Below are 24,252 nucleotides of genomic sequence, written 5' to 3' on the forward strand. Positions count from 1 at the left end.
CAAGTGGCGCATCCCAAATAAAATAAGCCTGAAAGGGGCACCTGGGTGGCTCAGTGGGTTAAGCCTCTGCCTATAGTTCAGGTCATGATCTCAGGGTCCTGGGATCAAGCCCCACATTGGGCTCTCTGCTCAGCCAGGAGCCTGCTTCTACCTCTCTCTCTGGCTGCCTCTCTGCTAACTTGTGATCTCTCTCCCTCTGTCAAATAAATAAATAAAAATCTTAAAAAAAAAAAAAAAAAAACAAGCCTGAGAGAAGCTACACAAACTACATTTCCACTATTACGTAATCCTTTTAGTGTATAAATGCAATCACAAGTTACCTTAGTATTTCAAAATAACCATCAATTGAAGAAGCAAAATAGTTGAAAATTTAAAATCTTGGCTCATATTAATTGCTACAGAAAAATCTGTCCAGAATCCCTGAAAAGAAAACAAAAAGAAGTGTGACAAAATATCCCACAATCACTAGAAATCTCTTTGTATGGAGGAATTTATGTAATGGCAACATTACACAGAGAACCAGAAACACAACTGATTACTAGAATAATATAAATGTTGAATGAACTACGTATCCAAAATTAAAGGCTTATTATTAAAATGATTTCTTAAACTGCATAAAGGAATTGATTTAAAATTTAGAATTAAATTAATCAATTTGGTGTCATGAAATTACATTTGCCTGATTGCTCCCATTGGATTAACTAAATTGAGTGTTTTAACAAGTAAGTTATGGATGTGAGAGAATAAGTGTATCACTCCAAATAAAGGAACTTATAAAGAGAGTAACATTTAAATACCTATCATAAACAGGTCCACTGTTTAACTACATAGACATACTGTGCTTTACCTGAGAAAGTTCTATAGTAGAAAAGTGGGAAATTCACTCTAAAGATAGAAGTGAGGTATATAAAAATTTTTAATAAATGCTCAAAATGTTTAAGTGATTTGTGTTGTTTAGCTCTCTTACTGTATAAATTTGATTTTGTGAATTTTAACCTTACTTAAGACAATTAAAAACTTTGTTTCCATAATATCTTCTACTGCAAATTCTAATTCTTATTATTTTGCATCATTTTTTATAAAAAAATATGGATGCGTACTCCATGAGCATGAATAGCTGTGTTTGAAACATGTTTTTAACCATAAAAACTCTTATAAAGGTTATCTTTCATTTTTTCCCTCTAAATCTTTTATCATCCAAACATACCTCTTTATCCCCTTTTGGGGGAAATAAATCAATAAATAGGATAAAGAGTTAAATATGATGAACTTATAAGAACAGTTTAAATTTATTTTGTTTGTTTGTTTGTTTCCCTTAATTGTTTTTAACAGTTTCAGATCCATTGGGAGATCACAGGTATGAAAACATTTCTCTCAATTTTTTTTTTTTTTTATTGTAGGGAAAAATATAATCCAATCAGCAATACAAGAGGGTTCTAATTTGTCCACATCCTCACAAACATTGTTTTTTCTTTTCTTTCCTTTCTCTTTCCACTCTCTCTCTCTCTCTTTCTTACTATAATGATCCTAGTATGTGTGAAGTAATATTTTATTGTGGTTCCGATTAGCATTTCCCTATTGACTAATGATGTCAAACCTCTTTTCATATGCTTATGGCCATTTATATGTCTTTGGAGCAATATCAATTCAAGTCTTTTGCCCATTTCATTTTTTTTTTTTTTTTGGCTTTTTGTGGATGGGTTTTAGGAATCTATTGTAGATTCTGGATACTAAAATATCAAATATAGATTTGAAAATATTTTCTACCATTCCATATGTTGTGTTACCATTTCCTTAATGATGTCCTCTGGTTTTAGAGTCACATAACTTGTCAGTTCATTTAGGTTATTTAATCTCAGTTTGGAAAGTCGTGTTTGATATTATTACCTTCTTTTTAAGAAATCCTTCATTTAGTTCAATTCAACAGGTAGTTATTAAATGTGTTTGTACCAAGTGAGAATATAAAGGTAAATAGGAACATAGTCCCTGCTCTCAAAGAACTTGGGTTCTTAGAAAGTCATCTGCACATAAACAGAGAATTTGTTTGACATACACAATATACGCAATACGCAAAGTAGCATCTGTAGAACAGATGAAGTTTTCAGAAAATGACCTACATCTACAATTATTAAATATAGAGGCACTAGATTTACAGCAGGATCAAGAGAAAGAAGTTGAAATGACTAAATGTCAGCTTTGCCATGCAGTGGCTCTTAGACTCACCACCTAAACTTGCGGTATTCTGATATTCTCAACTGTAAGACAGGGGTACTGATTTCTCTCCTTAGCTTGAGCAATTATTGTGTAAGATCATGTGAGATAACAGATGTGAGAACGTTTTGGGGATTTAAAGTTGCTATGCAAATATAAAGTCTATTATTATTATGTATACATGTGCACCAATTACTTAGGATCATAATAGTTGGTAATAATCATTAAGGGGCATCATTAGAAATGTCGGCATGTCTGCACGTTTATATGCAGTCTTTGTGTTGTGTACACAGCACACCTGCATTTGGGCACCATGGGATGTGCATTTATTTTATTTCCCAATCAAACTTTGCATTTCTCTTGTAGTAAATGCTATTAAAGTACTAGCTTTCATTCTGCACAAGTCTTTATACCAGTGCAAGATCCTGACATTTCCACCGTAGCCAGAGACTGGAATTGCACAGACTGGAATTGTTCAGCTGAGTTTTAGTGGTCCTCTTTCAGAAACTGGGCCCTCAGGCCTCTGCAGCCTTTAATCAGCTGTAACTGGAGTGAAGCTATCAGCCCCTGCTTGTTCTCTGTCAGCTTTAGTACCATTTAGAGCATCCCTGATAAATGTACAGTACAAATTTAACAGGCAACCTGTGAGAAAGAAAAAGCAAACATCTCTCAAACACTGAAAGAAACTTTCTTCAGCCATGTCATGAAAATTCCATGGGCTAGTAGCTCCAGTGTTGACAAAAGGAAAGTCGGTGACACGTGATCAGACAATACTGTAATTTGAGCTTATCTATGGGTTTTAGAAAATATGCAAAACTAAATAAAAGTAAAAGGAGAGAGAAGAAATGAAAAAAGAGGAAAAAATAGGATGGAGTTTGAAGAGAAAAGATAAGATAACAAGAGAAAGTTGCTCTGGTTTCCTCCTTGAATTGGAAGAAAACCTTAGGCATGCTTTCTAGCTATTCCAGAAGGTGGAAAGTGTGTGGCCTGAGAGAAGAGAGCTGATATGATCATCTGGAAGTACTACAACTTGAACACTTGTACTTGAGTTAGCACTTTGCTATTCACTGTCTATGTGAAACCAAGAGAAACCCAGAAGGTTTAGAGGTGATCTTTAGGACCCAGTTGTCTCATCTATCAAATGAGGATAAATTAATTCTGACCTTACAGGTTTTGGTGAAGGCAAAATTAAATAATATTGAGCTTCATGCACTCTAGAGCATTTTATAAAATGTGGCTAAGTTAATGTAATTTGCCTAGTGTCCTAAAAGGCTAACTATAAACTTACTAAATAGAAATAATTTATTTTTCTAAGAACTCTGATACTATACACTGGCTTAAATTGAGTTTCTTAAGTAGAATATTCCATTCACACTTAGCAGCAGAATCAAGTTCAGTTGGGCCTATACTCTGGTATCATGGTCAAGCTCAGGTCTACAAGCAGTTGGTTGCTTCTTGGAGTGAAAATTGCATTCATGATTGTGGGGTCATTGAGTGCAATGGCCAAGAAAGAATTATTGAGATGTTGTATGATGAAACTTGGTAAGTTTATTTAAGTAGCAGGAGAACAGGATCTATGGGCAGAAAGAGCTTCACTTTTGCTGCAGGAAGGTAGTACTTCTATGCTTAGTGCTCAAGCGGGAGGGGACATGCAGGGAGTAATAGACCATATATGACTTCTTCAAATTTCTACTTATAAAACTACTTTTGCAAGATTTCTCTGGAGCTTATCATTCAGTTTGATATAAACTATTGGTGAGACATACAGGCAGTCATGACACCCTTTCAGAAGGTAGCAACCAGCACATATTTGATCCTTATCTGAGCTATGCAGGTTTTAGGTCAGCTTTCTGGGCTAAACATAAACATTTTCCTGCTTCTATTCCTCATAACCTTGGTCAAAAAATAAATATATAAAGATAATGCATTATCTTCCTAATGGAAATGTACAACACATTTTAGCATGTCAAAGTTGCCAAGAAGTCCAGCAGTAAAGAAACCTGTTTAATATTTTAGAATTATTCATCAGTTTGCTTGGTGTACTGTAAAATTCCTGCTAACTTGCACTCCATAAGGAAATAGTCAAATGGATCTCCATTCTGATCCTGATTAGTTCCCTTATCCATTCTGTGACTTGAGCAAGTTGTTAAACTGCTCTGGTCCTCTTATCTAAATATGAATAACAAAAGCATTTTCAAAGGCTATCTTTTCATTGGCACAAGTGTTTAATACATGGCAGCTATTGTCATTGTTGCTAAATCCTACTTTCTGTTCATCAAAATTTGGACCACTGACTCTTCAAATGTTTTGTTTTTATTCTTGAAGGATGACGTGCTTCTTTTAGGAAGGGTGTGACACACCCTTTTCCTTATTTTATGTATTAAAAAAATGAAAATCTGGACCCATGATAATATGTCTGATGATAACAGTTAGAAGACATGAATGAAAGTAGCATTACAAATGTTTAGCTTTAATCTTCCCAACTAATAGGCATCAGGTATACATGAAAGTGACATTCATGCTCCCTACAAATCATGTCCATCCATCTGTTCATTTGATTATTCATTTATTGAAAAAATGTATTAAAGAGTTAATTATATGCCATATTTCATGCTAGACAACAAATTCCTTACCAAAGAGGAGAAGAAGGACAAATCCTACCTACGCTCATATGTCTTATAGATTATTGAATAGTCTATGAAATATAAAAATGGTCTTTCTTAAAATTCCACATATCTATATAAGGCCACTTGAAAATTCTACACCTAAACATTAAATATAAAGAAAATACTGGACATAAATAAAAATAACATAGGGAAGAAACAAGATAGAAGAGAAAGATGATTGAAACCTGGCATGTGTTAGAGTCAATCTAGGCATAAATCCCAGTTTAACCACCTTTTAGCTCCATGATTCAAACAGTAGATTTAAATAGTTGAAGAATCTATTTTTTGTATGCAATTGTATGGAAATTAAGTGATTAAAAAGGCATGGAAGATACTTAAATGCATATTATTAAGAGAAAAAAAGTCAATCTAAAAAGGCTATGTTGCCTATGATTTCCACAAGATGACATTCTGGAGAGGTCAAACTCTAAAGAAGGTAAAAAGACCTGTAGTTTTGGGGTTGGGAGGGAGGACGGATGAATAGGTGAAGCACAAAGTATTTTTAGGGCACTGAAAATACTCTGTATGGTACTACAGTGATGGATACATGCCATTATATATTATCTATATATAGAAATATACAATACCAAGAGTAATTCCTAATGTATACTTTCGGCCTTGGGTGATTAAGATGTATCAGTGTAAGTTCATCAGTTGTGACAAATGGGCCACTTAGGTGGGGAATGCTGACAAATGAGGAGGCTGTGCATGCATGGAGATGAGACTATATGGGAAATCTCTAGAACTTCCCCTTGATTTGCTGTAAACTTTAAACTACTCTAAAAAAGTGAAGTTTTAATACAATAAATCAAAAAATTCTATTTTTAAAAAGTTATATAACTAAAAAATGTTCAAAAGATTCATTTAACATTTAATGTACCTTGAACGTTAAACAAACACTGAATATTTACAGTGTGCCAGGCACCTTGCAAAGCACTGAAGAATAAAAAACAAATGCACTGTTAAAGACCCACAGACAAGTAGAGGAGATAAACAAGCAAGCAAGTAATTAGCATTTAATTATATTAACACATATAATGCATAGATGTGGATACAAGTTATAGAGAGACACTAAAGAAGAGATAATAAAATCTGGCAGAATCAAGATTTCAGAGACATGATGTTATATATAACTTCAGGATTTGAGGGTGAACATGAATTCACCAGACATATAAGACTGTGAGAAGAGTATTTCAAAAGAGGCAAGTTCTGAGAAATTTCAAGAAAAGATATTGAAGTCAAATAAGATACACTCCTATAAAAATTGAGTATTAATTCTACAGACCAGGAATATGGTTCATTTGGTAGTTAATTTCTATTAATTGTAAGAGAAATCTTTTTCCCTCCTCTTCCTTCTCTCTTATTCTCTCTCTCTCTCTATGTACACACACACACACACACACACACACACACACACACACACACATCTTGTTCCATACTCCTTAAGGTCAATTTTTACTTTTTTAGAACATTGAACATGTTTGAATAGAAATGTCTATTTTTATAGCACAAATAAAAAAAAAAAGTCAAAGATCAGCATTTCTTTTACTTCTAAAACTTGAGAATATAAAAAGGATATCATTGTTGTTGCTATAAAAATTAAAAGAAGAATTAAGAAAAATGTTGCCTGTCATTCCTCCCACCAACTACTAGAGAAAAGTATATAAACGTTAATTCAAAAGGTCGGGATCCAAGAGAAAAGGGCTTCTCAGCTTGGGAGCAGATGTGAGATGTCAGAATATAGAGATAACCAACCACTGAGTCTGGTTGGCAGTTAAGGAATCCTCAAGATCACCCTTCACCATTTGAGTTAAGTGATGTAGACTATGTGAGGAAGCCACATCAGCATCTATAACCATTTGCTTATGTTTTATTGGTGTTGGATAATTTCCTTATGCTCCAACACTTTATTGTAGTCCTTTAGAACTGCCTTGTTCAGGTACTCTTCTTAATGGTTTAGGATCATTAAGCTTTTCCTACTCATTTCCACCATCCCTCCTCTGGACAAAATGGTAGAGAAGGCACACATCTTTTGGAGACTTAGACGTAGAATGGGATGGGAAGTTCCAGCACTATGGTTTGGGTTGGGCTGGAAAATGGTTACACCCATTTGTGTTGCCAGGAACTGGGAATTGAGACAAGGACCTGTATCTGAGCTTAGGGAAAACAAAACAAAATACACTTGTTATCATTTAGTAATGTCTACAGTGCATTCAGAAAGGGGAGTGTTGGTGTATACGTTTCTTTCTTTCTTTTTTTAAGATTTTTATTTATTTATTTGACAGACCGAGATCACAAGCAGGCAAAGAGGCAGGCAGAGAGAGAGGAAGAGAAGCAGACTCCCTGCTGAGCAGAGAGCCCGATGTGGGGCTCGATCCCAGTACACTGAGATCATGACCTGAGCCGAAGACAGAGACTTTAATCCACTGAGACACCCAGGTGCCCCGGTGTATACGTTTCTATCTGTAAATGCTGCCTTGGTTGAGAACGGTTTCTGGAGAAGCAATTTTGGGACTGTAAGGCCCATTTAGAATCTAAGGATTACATATTAGCAATGGTGTGACTGAATAAAAGTGAGCATTTTAGTGAGAGAGGCCACTGAGTGGTGTACCTCTGGTTTTCATTGAAAAGATAATTCTTTTTGAGATGATTACACAGAGAGGCAGAAGAGGGAGGATTCTTATTTCATGCCTGAGAAATTGAGGTTAGAAGTGCTTCAAACATTCACCAAAATCATAGCAGTAGGAATGGCAGAGAAGAGACTCAATCTTGCAAATTCACACCATTTGGTAGCCCACAATATAATATAATTTAAAAAACATTCTTTTCTTTTTTGGAAGTAATGAAATGTTTAGGCTTTTTCTTTCTTTTTTTTTTCTTTCTCCTTTTTTTTTTTTTTTTAGTAACGATTGCATTAAATAATTAAATTTTAGTTATTTTTTCCAGCTGTGAAAATATCCCCAACATAATATTTTCTCCATTTCTGCCATCTAAACACTAAGCCTGCAAGAAAATTAAGCTTTTGTTTCTTTGTTTCTTATTTTTAAGAAAGAATATTTCCATTAGCATTTCCATGCTTTTATGTCTTTAAAGTAAAATGCCAAACTTCTGAAAAACTTTTTACAGGTCTAGTTTCTAAGTTAAATTTTTTAAAATATATAGTTTATAGCAATAAATGTTTCTTAGTACTGAAAGAGAAAAAAAATTAGTATTTTCCAATATGCTCCCCCCCCTACTGTTTAAAAAAGTTCCTATCAGGTTTAGGCTTCTTGAACATAAGGTAAGACAATGTTTTATTTAAAAACAGTTCTTTGTAGATAACAAATTCAGGAGAATTTGGAAAAAAAAAATTGATTTATAATCCACCAATAACAAAATGATGTAGTAAACTTAAAAAGATCAGTTTGGTCACACCTGTATTTGAGAAGGTAAGAAAAATACACTTGGTAGTCTTCCCTATATTATCTGGTTATTGGAATATATCTGTTTAAGGGACATAATCCCTGATGATCATATCTATGAAATTTTTGATTTATGATGTCTCATTAAATAAATATATCATCACTACCATTAAGCGACAGCTCAAAAAAGACTCTATATATGATAATCCCTGATGAACATATATATGAAGATTTTAATTTATGATATTTCATTAAATAAATATATCACTAATACTAAAGGATAGCTCATAGAAGAATCTATTGACACAGCATTATAGGTGGCATCACACCTTATGACCACAATAACCAGAATTTATGAACATGAGATTTTTTTTTTTTCTAAGTTGGGGATAAAGGTGAATAGGATGATCTTTTCTTGAGATAACATTTTACTGAAGTGAAACATACTGTTGGAGAAAAAAGGCCTTGAGGATTAATCTAATATCCCATTCTTAAAAAAAAAAAAAAAAGAAAAAAGAAAGAAAGTCTATCCTAAGTGTAAAAATACTGTATGTATCTTGGTAATTCAAGTCACAGATTACAGAAATTGTACCTGAAAGTGCAGAGCAAATAGTGAAGGAAGAAAAAGAAATAGAAATTTAGAAATCTATAAGTCATAAGTGAACAAATAAAAATCAAATCACATATACTTTTCTCTCTATAACATCATCTCAAAAGAAAACTATTAACAAAATTTCACTTTGCTACTGATAGATGAGGATGCTTTAGAAATAAAATTGCATATAGTGCAAAACTCTGTACTAAATGCATAGACTCAAAGCTATTATAGGATTACAAGAAGAGAGCAGCAAACCAATATCAAAACATTTAAAAAACAAACACCAAAAAGACACAACCATGTAACAGAAGAAACATATCACAACATTCCAAAATGCATTAACTATCCTCAAACAAGTACTTAAGAATGTGAGTTAAAATGTGACTATATATGTGTGTACACACACACACACATATGTGAATATATATATATATATATATATGTATATATATATATAAAGAAATAGGAAGAAATGAAACAGAACTTAGTCAAAAAAAATGAAACAGAAGAATAAAATCATGTCAAAATTCACACTTTCAAGGAAAAATAAATTGAAATAAAATTTTGATGAGAAGCACTATAGAAAGAAGAAAAACAACTGAGTGAATGCAAGTGAGATGAAAAAAAGAAATAAAATGGAAACTTAAAAAATTAGCTGCCAGGCAAAGAAGATCTAATGAATGTATAATTGAAATACCCAAAGAAGGGCAGAAAAGCAAAGGGACCAAAAACTAATATTTAATATTATAATGCAAGAAAAATTTTAAAGATAAAATATCTGAAAGATGAAATATCTGAATCTATTGATTGAAAGCATCCTTTATGAATAGGTCATTCATAAAATTGACCTATTTAACTTTAAAGATTAAAAAAAAATCAAGGAGGGGTGCCTGGGTGGCCCAGCAGGTTAAAGCCTCTGCCTTCAGCTCAGGTCATGATCCCAGGGCCTTGGGATTAAGCCCCACATCGGGCTCTCTGCTCAGCGGGGAGCCTGCTTCCCCCCCCCTCTCTCTGCCTGTTCCTCTGCCTACTTGAGATCTCTGTCTGTCAAATAAATAAATAAAATCTTTTTTAAAAAATCAAGGAAAAAGAGAAAGCATGAAGCAAAGAAAGAATGAATGAATGAATGAATGAATGAATGAATGAATCAGGGATTCAAGACAAAATAGTTAAAAATTTATAAGGACAAGAGATTTGTACTGGCATCAGACTTTGTAAAACAAACAAACAAACAAAAAACAAGAAAAACAAAAGCCAACAATACACAGGAGGTTCCGGAGGATGGTGGCTTAGAAAGCACCAGGAATCTGTTTCCTCATCTGGACCAAAATTGAACAGGCAGAATCTGTCTGATACAACTGTTTTTGGAACTCTTGAGACTACTAAAGGCTTACAACTCCAGGTAAAAGTCTTAGATTCTTTTTGATCAATTTCAGTTGTCAGCGGCTGCTAATCCCCCACTCCTCTAGTCCTGTGGCTGACAACTGTGCATTTATTATTGAGGTAGCTTGCACACAGCTTGTTAGAACCAGGGAGGGTAAATAGAATCCTAACAGGAATCTGTCCTCAAATCACTGATCACAGCTATTCAGCTCAAAGATGTAGATAAAGAAGTAACACGGCCATTATTGTCAAATCCCTCCCACCCCCCAAAATAGAGAAAAATCAATAAAAACAAAAGTCTGTTCTTTGAAAATATCAACAAAGTAAACACACCTTTAACTAGATTGACAAAGAAAAAAGAGAAGATGAAAATTATTAAAATCAGAACTGAAAGTGGTGTTATTTCTATTAATTTTACAGAAATAAAAAAGAATATTAAGAAAGTATTATGAGCAATTGTACACCAAAAACATTGGATATTCTAGATAAAATAGATAAATTACTAGAAAGGTAAAACGTACCAAGACTAAATTATGAAGAAATATAAAATCTGAACAGACCTATAATCAGTAAGAAAATGAAATCAGTAACCAAAAACCCCATGGCAAATTAAAGCCTCAAATGTTATGATTTCACTGGCAAATTATACTGAACATTTAAAGAAGAATTAACACAAACCTTTCTCAAAATAATTTATTTGGAATAAATAATTCCAAAAAATAAATGAGAAGTAAATATTTTCTAACTCATTCTTAGAGGTCAACTTGGTTCTGATACCAAAAAAAAAAAAAAAAAAAAAATTAAGAGACTACAAGAAAAAAAAAAACAACAACAAAAAAACTGCACATAAATATCTCTTATGAACATTGGTAGAAAAGTTCTTAACAAGATATTAACAAACTGAATTCAGCAGTAGATTAAGAGGTTCATGATGGTTCATGAAAACCGATCAAGGTAAGACATCATATTAGCAGAATGAAAGAAATTAGGTACCTGGGCATCTCAATTGGTTAAGCATCCAGCACTTGATTTGGACTCAGGTTGTGATCTCAAGGCCATAGAATTGAGCCCCACATTAAATTCCATGCTCATCATGGAGTCTACTTGCTCCTTTCTCTCTGCTCTTCTCCCTGCTCTCACTCTGTTTCTCTCTCAAATATATAAACAAACAAACAAACAAACAAATAAATTCTTTTAAAAAAAATGAAAGAAGGAAAAAAAATCCACATGATAATCTCAATTGCTACAGAAAAAACATCTGATAGAATTCAATAGTGTTTCATGATTAAAAATAACAACTCAGTAAAATAGGAATAGAGGGAATTATCTCAACATAATAGAAGCCACATATATAAAATCCACAGTAAACATCATACCCAATGGTAAAATACTGAAAGCTTTTCTTCTAAGGTCAGGAGAAGGCAAGAACGTTCTTTTTTGCTGTTTCTATTCAATATAGCACTGGAAAGTCTCAACAGAGAAATTACACAAGGAAAAGAAATTAAATTCATCCAAAATGGAAAGAAAGAGATAAAATTATCTCTGTTTGCAGGTGATATGATCTCATATGTAGAAAACCTTAAATATTCCACCAAAAAAATGTTCAAACTAATAAATGAATTTAATAAAGTAGCAAAATATAAAATCAACACACAAAAATCAATAACATTTCTATTCACTAACAATGAACAATCTGAACAGAAAGTTAAAAAGAGACAATTCTATTTATAATAATATCAAATATAATAAAACATTTAGAAATTAATTTAATGAAGGAGGTATAAGACTTGCACAATTAAAACTGTAAAACATTGCTCAAAAAATTAAAGAAGACATAAATAAATGGAAATATATCCCATGTTTGTGGAATAGAAGACTTCATATGGTTAAGATATCAATCATAATCAAAGCAATCTACAGATACAGTGCAATCCTCATTAAAATCCCAATGATATTTTTTACAGAAATAGAAAAATCCATCTCAAATTTCATATGAAATATTAAGAAATTCCCAATAGTCAAAGCAATCTTGAAAACAATAAATCTGGAGGACTCACACTTCCTAATTTAAAAACTTTTTACAAGGCTACAGCAATCAATATGATACTGGCATAAAGACAAACACACAGACCAGTGGAATAGAACAGACCATGCAACAGACATATATGGTAACATAATACTTGACAAGTGTGCTAAGTCTAGTAGGGAAAGGACAGTCCTTCCAACAAATGGTGCTAGGAAAACTTTGTATTCACATAGAGCAGAATGAAGTTGCACCCTTACCTAATACCATATATAAAAATTAAATTAAAATAGATTAAAGACCTAAATATAAGAGCTAAAACTGTAAAACACTTAGTAGAAAACAAAGGGCAAACTTCACAACATTGGACTTGGCAAAGATTTCCTAGATTCAACCCCAGAGGCAGAGAGAACAAAAGAAAAAGAAAATACAACTTCATAAAAAATTTAAACTCTTCTCAAAAGACACTATCGCCAGAGTAAAAAGGCAACACACAGAATGAGAGAAAATATTTGCAAGCCATGTATCTCATAGGGATTAGTACCTAGAATTCCTACAGAACTCTTAAAACTTGACACCAAAAGAAAACAAACAACATGATTCAAAAATGGGTGAAGATCTTGAACAGGCATTTCTCCAAAGGCATGCAAATAGCCAATGAGACATAAAAAGGTGCTCAACACTACTAAGGATTAAGAAATGCAAAAAAAAACTATAATGAAATTTCCACCTCATACCCATGAGGATGGCTCATAACAAAAACAAAAAGAAAAGCAAAAACAAAAACGAAAAACAGAACTTCAAAAGACCAGAAAATAACACATGTTGGTAAGAATGTAAGCATTGGAACCCTGGTCACTATAGGTGGAAATATAAAATGGTGCAGCCACTGTGCAAAACAATATGCATCTTCCTCAAAAAATAAAAACAGAATTACCCTGTGATCCAGCAATTCCACTTCTGGATATATACCCAAAAGAACTGAAAGCAAAGTCTTTAAGAGATACTTGGTGATTCGTTCATCAACTCATGAATGGATAAGGAAAATGTGGTAGATACCTACAAGGGGATATGAGCCTTAAAAAGGAAGGAAATTCTGACACATGCTACAATATGAACAGATTTTGAAGACATCATGCTAAGTAAAATAAGCCAATCATACAAAGATAAGTACTATATGATTCCACTTACATGAGTACTTACAGTGGTCAAAATCATAGAGGCAGAAAGCAGAACAGGGGCTTCCAGGGGCTGGAGATAAGAGGGAAATGAGAAGTTATAGTTTAATAAATATAGAATTTCAGTTTTACAATATAAAAGTAATGTAGAGATGGATGGTGGTGATAGCGCAACAATATGAATGTATTTCATACCACTGAGTGTGATGGTAAATGTCATGTTGTATGTATTTTACTATAATGAAAAAAACTGGAGAAAAAGGACATACAAAGCTTTCCATATGAGCAAACTTACTCATTGCAGCATTGCTAATAACTGTAAGACACTAGTGACCATGTAAATTTTCATAAATTGAAGCTTGGTTGAGTAAACGTTGGTAACATACAGAATGAATTGCTATGCCACTGTGAAAGAAGGAGAGTGGAAGGGGAGGAAGAGAATTTGATCTATAGGAACAAATAAGAAATGATTTCTGACATTTATTATAAAGTAAAAACCAAAGTGCAAATGACTTTATATGATTGCCTTTTGTGTAAGAAAGCAGGAAAGATAATTGAATTTGTTATCTCAAGAAGTGAGTGGGAATCAGATGAAAGCATTGAAAATTGGGAATAGATACATAAATATGCTTTTTCTTTAGTTTTGACTTTTTTGTATTTTTATATTTAAAATTTTCAAAAAAATCAAATTAAATCGACATGAGTGGGGGAAAAGCCTAGTGTGGAATATAAACATAAGCAAGTGAACGCATTGTGAATGAGTAGCATAATCACACTGAGGGGGAGGGGTACAACTGATTTAATTAACTTTTGAACACAGTGTTTTGACTTTATATTGTAGAATGAAAGAACAGTAAATACATTTTGAACTCTAGAAGTGGATTGAATTTTATGCTGGTATAGATGAACAATTATAAAACCACTTTTAATATATTCTGAGATTAAGCATGTAAATAAATATATCGAGGATACAGGAGTTATGCAGTGGAAATGTAGGAGACCAGAGTAGATTCTATGGTGATGGATTAGTTGTAGAAATAGAAACATGAACTTGTGAGCTTCATCTCTAACATCTCTTACCAACGTTTACTCAACCAAGCTTCAATTTATGATGCATATAGACAAGAGATAGATGATAGATAATATAGTTAGATGTGATAGAAAAAAGAGAAAGAAAGAAGAGGATGGAAGGAAGGAGGGAAGGAAGAAAGGAAGGGAAAGGGAGAGAGAGAGGAAGGAAAGGAAAGGGAAGGGAAGAGGAGTGAAGGGAAGAAAAAGAAAAAAAGAAAAAGAAAAAGAAAGGAAAGAAGGAAGGAGGGAGGGAAGAGGGAGGAAAAGAGGAAGGGAGGAAGAAAAGGAGGGAGGAAAAATGATAATTCTCTACTGCTAAATAAACAGCAGTATGAAAATGAAAGAACTAACAAAATCTTCAGTTTGGGTTGTTGTTTTTTACCTCCTTCCTGCTCAGCTTCTTCACCTTTTCCTGGGCACGACTCAGGAAATGACGTTTTTCCAGCTCTGTTTTTTCTCTCAGGGATTATAGTCCTTCATGTCTGGATTGATTGGTTGCCCCAACCTCTCACTTTTGTTCTTGAGAGTCCCCAAAGCTTTACAGTCACCCCCAACAGCACTTCTCTGGCTATCCTCTTCCTAGACCCCAGATCAACAGCTGAGAAATATTCTGAAGGGAGAAGTGTCATTCAGAATACTGGTCTACTAGGGAGCACCTGAGTGGTGCAGTCTGTTAAGCCTGGAATCTTGGTTTAGGTTCAGGTAGCAACCTCAGGATCATGAGCTCCGACCCGGGTGGGGCTCTGTCTTCAGCACACAGTCTGTCCCTAACCTCTCAACCCTAACTGCTTTGGCAGCTGTTCAGTGGAGATGATTTTAGTATACCATCTAGGTTCTAGAATTGTTCTTGAGGAGAGTATTGGTCTGATGCAAACTTTTCCAGTATGTCTTGAAGAGGAATCTAGAAGACAGAACATTTCACCACTAATTTTGATTTTGTTACTGCACTACCAGTATATGATAGTGTTGAAGAGTACATGCCCTAAGTTAGATATATCTGTGTCCAAATTGCAGGTCCACTGCTTCCTATGTAATGTGGGCAAATGTTTTAAATCTTTTTAAGATTATTTATATTTTCTGTGAAATGAGGATATAATAGTGACTATCTCATAGGAGTATTGTGATGCATAACTATAATAATGTACATCATATAATAAAAACTACCTTGGTAGCTCTTACAGTATAAATACTAAAATTTACTTGAGATTAGTGCAGATGTCATTGTTCTGTGTTTGTCATACATTGACTTCACACTGATAGTCAAAGCAAGAGCTAACTTGTGCTTCTAACTTGAAATAGAGGGATCCAGAGTGTACAAAGTGATACATATTTTTAAGTATCCATTCATGAAAAGTATGTTTTTTATTTATGCATGAACTGAATTTTCAACTCCACTTTTGAAACTACATACTGAGTAATCAAGTTTAAAAATATGCCTTCCATAGCACATACTTCAAGAATTAAAGAACTATAGATATTTTATATAATTTTATCATCAACTATCAGCTTTTTGAAAGATTATTCATAAACTATACTTAGGGAAGAACTTTGGGGAAAAGGAACATTGGCAAATGTGCTCAGAAGGACTCTGTCCCAAACTTGGTATTATTTAATAATATTATTTAATAATATTATTTAACTAGGATGACAAGAAAATGTGGAACAAAATAAATTCAAAATGGCCTTAAGAGGTAAAGTTGATGTAGAGGAATGCAGCATTTTTTCTTAGGTGATTTCTTGGGCAGTAGAATTTACAGAAAGTTGGAAGAGGGAGTAAAAAATGACCAAAGAGTTTGCAAAAGAACGCAACTTACTAACATGGCACATAAATTATTCTTTAATGAAAACAAATTTAATATGTGAAACGGTCTTCTTATTATACCCAGGCAAGGAAGAAGATACTTCTAAACACACTGCATTTTTTGATCTGAGAATTTTCTAAAGAAGGAAGTCTTTGGAAAGAAATTGTTATTTTTATAACACATTTACCAGATAATTATTAGAATATTGCAAATAACAAATTAGAAGTAACCTGAATTTGTAACCACAGAACAGACACTGGGCAAATAGTAACATATCTGTATTAGAATATTAGATAAAACATAGAGTATTAATTAAAAGTCTGTATCACTCAATGTAAAATAGTTACTTTTGTGAACAGAAAATGAGTACAATATAGTATCTATTCCATAATTAAAATACATAGAACTTTGTATTTAATTTGATAAGGACCAGCAAATAAAATAAAGGCATAAATATGATTATTAGTACATAATCTAGGTAGTTTTAACTTTCTTCTGATTTCTGTTGTTGTTATGCTATTATTATGGATTAATAGCTTGAAGTATGATCATCTTGGTGATAAATAATGATAATGAGTAGAGTATAGAATAAAAGCTAACTGTAGTAAAAATGTCCTCTCATTATAGGTCACTATATTCCATTACCAGTAAGGCAGCCAGTACCAAGGACTTTCAGAGAAAAGAAATATTAAATACTTTTAATTTTATACTTAAAGTTTTCATATCTTAATTGTGATATTAAAATATCATCAAGAAAACAAGACTAGGATTTAAGTTAAATTTAAATATTCATGAATAATCACCTGTTAAGCCAGTAGAACAAGGTGTAGATCTTTATAATTTTCTCTTCAATTTTCTTACTGTCCTGCCTTAATATTTTAACTATCACAAAATTGGAAAAATATCCTCTGAACTTTAATACTACTAGCAGATAAGGAATTATTATAATCACCTTATTTTATTGGGAATTTTTTGCTGTAAATTTAAAACCAGATCCCAGTATAATGTTCATGTTTCACAATGATGTAGAAGGCTAATGGAATACTATTACCCTCTTCCTCAGAAACCAAGGTTCAAATAAGATTCTTCTGCATTAACCATTTGAAGAGAGACCTACATACAGAGCACAAAATTTTCATGGTCTCTCATGCCAGAGAAAACACAGTTCGTCAGTCTGCATAGAACAGCCTTGCAGAGTTGAGATAAAATAATCCAAAAAACTAAAATTGTTATGCTTAACTTCAGGTCTTTAACATAATTTGCTTAATGAAATTTTGTTTGCTAATTTTTACTAGGAAGAAATTAAGGTAATTTAAATTCAGAATTCCTTACCTGATAAATGACTTGAATTCTAGTTATAAATAAATAAAACAAGTGTTCAGAATCTTAGAGAATGAAAGGTTCCATAAGGACTGACAAATGTTTTAATAACACATGAATTTTTATGCCATTGGTGATATAACTGGAAATCAAAAAGTATATTAAATATGAACAACATATAGAAATATAATAGTTTATCATTTCAAATTTTTTTATTTCTGCATATCCAAACGAACATATGAAATTTGAGATTGAAAACACCTCATTCATTATTCAAACCTTATTTAAAACAACTCTGCACACACCAAGAAAGAAGAATTCTCACCTCTTTCTCACAGAGTGATAGAGAAATTATTGCTGGAATCATTTGTCATTTAGATTGTTTTCCAGGAACAATGAAACTCAAAGGCAAGAGCCGGAGTAACAAGTATCTCAAATTTTAAGAAACCCTCCTGACAACAAACAGCCATTTGATATTCTACATTTCCCTCTCATTGTGAAATAGTATTTCTTTTCTGGTTACCTATATTCCAGAATTCATCAAATTTCAAGTGATCTTCAAGCCAGAATTGACAGAAGAAACAAAGGCCATTGGGTAGCCTCAGATGTTGGGAAAATAAAAACATTAATGTCAGAGTTGGGACTAGTTTGTACGCTAGCTGAAAAAGAGGTTAAGACACTATTAATAAAAAAAAAAAAATCCTCAATACAAAAAAAACACTTTTACAGATTAGACTGAAGCCACAGAAGACAAGAGAAAGGAGAGAAAAAATATAGGAGAAAATGGTGGCAAAAACAGAGTTCCGCAGTGAGTATTCCAGATGAAATGAAACAACTGTTTAGAGTTAAGGACTACAACCATTGCCAGCTCAGACTCCTGCTTCCAGGGAAACATGTTAATAAGCCATGTTATGTAAAGGGATACTCACCCTTAGGAAAGTCTCACCCTTAGGAATACTCACCCTTAGGATACTCAACCTTAGGATACTCACCCTTAGGCTTAGGAAATCTGGGTAAGTTGGTGGGGAGCAAGCGAAACCAAAATCTTTCAGGTCTAGGACCACAACACATATCATAAGCAGGCACTGACCCCCCAAAACTATATTGGTTGACATTCAGAATGGCCTTGAACCAAAACCAATTTAAATTGTTTTGTTTCATTTCAACAAGAGAAAACAAACAATTGGATAGTTTATTAATGTTTCTATCAAAAATAGTTAAATAATGGCAAAAAAAGTTAAATACCAAATTATCCAGGAAAATCTCTTCTCTATTGTTTATCTAAAGTAGTTTCTATCCTTACTGAGCCCTCTGACCTTCAAAATGGAATGCGTACTTTTTGAATTTCTGAGATCTGCTTCCTTCACATAGTGCTCCTTGCACATAAGAAAAGCAGGAGGATGGGGTGTCTTGTTGGCTCAGTCAGTTAAGCCTCTGACTCTTGGTTTTTTGACTCAGGTCACGATCTCATGAGTCATGAGCTCAAGCCCCACCCATGTTGACCTCCACACTCAGTGAGGGGTGTGGTTGAAGATTCTCTCCATCTGCCCCACCCCCTGTCTCTCTCTCTCTCTCTCAAATAAACAAATCAATCTTAAAAAGAAAAAGAAAGAAATGCTGGAGGAGACAGAACAAACAAATAAACATCAATTTATTTAATCAATGAATTATCCAATTAATAGAAGCTCTATTACTGTTTAATTGTTAAATTTATTTCATATCTTATTCATTTGACATTTGCTTGAAATGTTAAAATATAAATTATTTCTCAAGGTAGAATTTTACTATCATCATCTGGGACAACTTCCTTTCTATCCTGTAATTTTATGATTAAGGAAAAAGGCATAATAGAAAATAAGAGTGATTGTATCTTATACCTGAGATCAATATAGGTAAGGTTCAGTATATATATATATATGTGTGTGTGTGTGTGTATATATATATATATATATATATATATATATAATTTTTTAAATCCCCAAAGTCTCCAAATTATTAATGTATTTTATATTACTTACAAACCAAGCTAGGAAACCATTTGGGAATGTGTGGTAGGGTGGTTATGTTACAGGGATTCATATATTGCATAGCTGTTATAAACTTTTTAGAGAAAGGTAAATACCAACAAATAAATTTGAAAAAAAAATATTATTTTTATGTCTTCAATGATAAAGCAACTCTGAGACAACAATTATGTAAAAGTGAAACACAAATTATGTAAAAGTGAAAGTAACATTTACTTTTCACAATACCATGTTTAAATGGCTTTGACAGTAAATTTATGCTCATTGAGTGTATCATACCTGTTCTTATTTAAAATGTTTTATTTAAAATTTATGTTTTGCCAAGATAAATTGAGTTGTCATTTTTATTAACTTGTACTTAATTTTATCAAAGTATGTCTATGGGGCTTTTTAAAAGACACCAACTCCTTTTTTTTTTTCCCCCAACAGAAATACAGACTTTTATTTATTTGTCTTTAAGTAATAATAAATCTCTGGAAATATTTTTCAGTTCAAGTATGACTCACCAAAGTCTTTCACTTTTAGTTTACATTAGTAAACAAGACACTTTACACAACAGATTTGTGAATTTCCAGTTCTGAACTCAGATAATACAAACTTTTCTCATTGGTGCCATTCAGCATTAGGCATTTCCTTGCGTTTTCTCAAAGCTCAAGCTGCTCTGAGAATTGTAACTTTGGTGCAATTTCCATAAACCAATTAACTATGGGTGTTTATCTGTTCCAAGAATGAGCAGGGGGTTCAGACGGAAATGGGGGGAAGAGAGACCCGTACATGGAGGAGGCTGGAGGCTGGGGTAACAGGCTAGCAGATTTGTAGGCACAGAGTAATCTGGTCTCACCCATAATGAGCAAAATCAGACAGCTTTAATTTGTGTGTGTGTGTTTTGTTTGGTTTGGTTTTGGTTTGGTTTGGTTCTTGGTTTTTGTTTTGTTTTTGCGTTTTTTGTTTGTTTGTTTGGCTCCCTGACCACAAAAGGAAATGAATAGAGGACCCTATGTAGGAGCAGGTTAGATGAGTCCTATGCAGTCAAAGGGAACAATACTGACATGTTAGTTGATCAGAAAGATGTTTTCACACTGTTTCTCATAGATGGTCCCTGGAGACAACTTTCTTTCTCTCTCTCTCTGTCTCTCTCTCTGTCTCTTTTTTTTTAATTACCAAGCATGACATTCATGGTTATTTCTTCTTTCCACCCAGTTGACTACAAAGGGTCCAGCTCTTCAGCCCCTTGTTGGTCAGGCCTGGGGGAGGAAGTGACAGAAGGCTCGCCTTATTTACCTTAGCGGCTTCCCGGTGTAATCTGGTTAATCATGTGGCTAATGGGAGGACACCACGGGTCCCCACACACTGTGCTCCACAATGAGGACTCATTCATATTTAATACAATAGAGTGTTTAAGTCATTCCACGCTTTGTGGAGAAGATTGGCTTTCTTTGTGTGGCGGCTCCTGCGAGGCCTGCTCCCCCCCACCCCGCCTCCTCTGTCAGACAGGCATATGTTCCAGCTCCTGCCTGCTGCAGCTGGACAAGGAAAGAGCAGGCTTCTTTCTTTGCTTTTTTTTTTCTTTTTTTTTTTTAAACCAATGAATTGATTACTGCGGTGTGAAATGTGGGCTGAAATGGTCCCCTCCGCCCCGTGGATGCATATATTAGCCTTTTGCTATTCTAATATTTCACAGCAAGGCATCTTAAGAGGAAGCAGGGCTCATGTTCCTCGAGTTTGCCATTGTGCAGACAACAATCTGTTGAGCACAAAAGAAAGATAAATAAATAAAAGCTGGTGAGATGTTGACCTTGTTCTTTGAGGACTACACATGGACAGACAGTGCTGCTGAAGCCAGGCTCTGGAGTGAAGAATAAAGGTGGGGCACTTGGGTAGTGGGGCATATTCTCGGTCGCCTGGAATTTTAAAACATGCAAATTGAAACGAGCATCTCATCAAAACACTACACTTGGCCCATGGATTTGATTTTAGGGAAGAAAAACATGAGGTCTCCCTCCTAATAGGAGAGATCATGGGTACAAAGCTTCTGTCACACCCCACTGGAGAAACCGACATTTTAGGGGAATAATGGAAATTAATGACTTTTGATCTCTGAAACACAGATTTTAATGTTTTCAATGCTTTAATTTTTTTTTTCAAATTTGATTGAAAAAATAAAACAGTTCATTTACTACAGCTTTCGTCCTCTGTCTTCAATCTATTTCAAACTGACCGCTTTCATCCAGCCACTTTGGTGACAAGTTGAGTCCAAAAAACTAAGTATCACTCCCGTTTACATAGTAGGATATTGTTTAATTTCTATTCGGATAATGAGAATGGACTTTCAAAAGAAAAACATAAATTTTAACATATTTACTCCCAAATGTTATGAGATTGCTGAAGTCTTACAGTCCTAAAATCTTTCATAAGCTGTTCTATATCTTAAGTCCTCTGGCAACAAGATCTGGAATAGAGAATTTTTATGAGAAGAGTCATGAGGAAGATCGTTTCTGTTTAGAGCAGCAAACGAACGAAAAGTCCTGAGTTGACTGGCCTCCACTTGAAACTGGTGGTTCTGATTCAACCCAATTAAAAAATACCCTACTAAAATGACATATGTGAAGTGATGATGATAACTATGTACCTATAAATGAGCCCCACTCACAGATTAATGAAAAATGGAGAATTATTGGCCAGTAGAATAAATAACCAAAGGAGATGATCACATTTATTTTTAAAACTGTATAAAGTTACCCTGCTCTAGGATCATTCTGATGCGAATACAGCCCAAAGCAAAGGATTAGATCGACTGATTGATCCCACTCCTGGTAGCCTCATAGCATCGTGCCATATTTAGCAAGGGAAGATGGTAGAAGCCATCCACATAGCTTTATGTGGACCTGGGCAGTGGACGCTTAGCTCCCATTACAAGCTTTATTTTTTACTTGCCAGTGTTGAGAAACATACTGCTTAAAACATTAAAGAGCTCACTTCTTTCTATTAGTCATTAAAAGGATAACCTCATTAACTATCCAAGACTGCAAAAGTAATTTAATAGTTGCTTTGGCTGATTCTATAAACCACATGTGAAATTGCTTGATTTGTTTCTATTTCTATAAGGCTCTCTTGCTTTTTATAGTCACCAAATGATGAGACATAAATTAGATATAATATAGAACTCTTTTATTACTGTTTAATGTTCATACACAAAACTATTCTATGTGATAAAAAAGAAAGCATTGCCTGTATTTCTCTATGATTTTTATGTAATTCATTGGAGAAACAAATATTTGAAGGAAGTTGAAAGTATCTCCTAAATGTAATTTATTAAAAAGAAAAAGAAAAAAAAAGCTCAATATAGGGATTAACCCAAAGATTTTTCTGTGAATCTGGGAAAAGGAAAAATAGAGAACGGGAGTCAATTTTGTAGAAAGAGAAGTCTTAAGTATCTTAGGTTAACTTTGTTTATTCAAATATAGGAAACCAAAGTGAACCAAAACCTTAATTAAAGTTTACTCTTGAGAGCTTCTCTCCACCCCTTACCCACCCCCCACCTCCCCAGCTGAGAGGTTTCATCTCCTTACCCTCCACTTCATTAGAGCCTTAACAATCCATTATCCCTTCCCTAATCCTCCACTGCGCCAAGGAGTGGGGTTATTAGAGGAGTTGAAGGGTTGCTGTCATTGTGATAGAGGTGTGAATTGATCACTAAGATGACAACTGGTGACAAGTGTGGTTTATTAGACTGCTACTTTGCCTCTTAATTACAACTGATTAGCCTGCCTGTGAGAGGTGGAAAACAGAAGAATTAACTGCTTTTGTTCTTGTCACCTACTACATTTACCTTATTGTTTTGATTTCCTTTTTAATGTGATGGGGTTGGTTTGTTTGTTTGTTGTGGGTTTTTTTTTTTTTTTAACCTCACTAAGAGATCTAGACATTTCCCAAAGACCATAGTAAGAATCCTTATTTTCTAAACTGATATTTTTTCCTAAAATGTATTTCAAGAAGATCTACTTTTAAATTTTCCAGTATGAAATTTTTTCATTGAAACTTATTTCAAGGAAACCTAATTTTAACTGTGAAATTATTTCATGTGCCCCCAGTTGAGGTATTAATTTGGATTCACTTATATATTTGTTTTTCTCCATCTTAATTCAAATGAGACAAGTAGAGTTTTGGGAAGAGCAATCATATTTTCTGTACATTGGTTGTTTTCTGTTAAAGGAGAGAGCAAGTTGTAGCCTCTGTATTCCTTCATTTGCTTAGAAATATTAAACACTAATAGCATATTATGAAATAATTGTAAGTTATTCTTTCACTTACACCTAAGATTAGCCTGGGATACACAAGTTACTTAAGGTTAACCGCTGAATCTACAATTGAAACCACGAGGATTTTAAAATATTGAATGTTTTTTTTCCAAACATTTTTGTTTATCTTTTTTGTTTGCCTCTCTTTTTTTCTTTTTTTCTCATTGACCTGACTGATTTTTAAAGTTTTCCTTGAAATGCAGTTTTGTCCATCCTTATATGGATCAGATCCTGAAAGAACCCACACATTCAGCATTCAACATAGTGAAACTAGAGG

The sequence above is a fragment of the Mustela nivalis genome (genome assembly GCF_964662115.1).
Source record: "Mustela nivalis genome assembly, chromosome: 5".
NCBI classification, from domain to species: Eukaryota; Metazoa; Chordata; class Mammalia; order Carnivora; family Mustelidae; genus Mustela; species Mustela nivalis.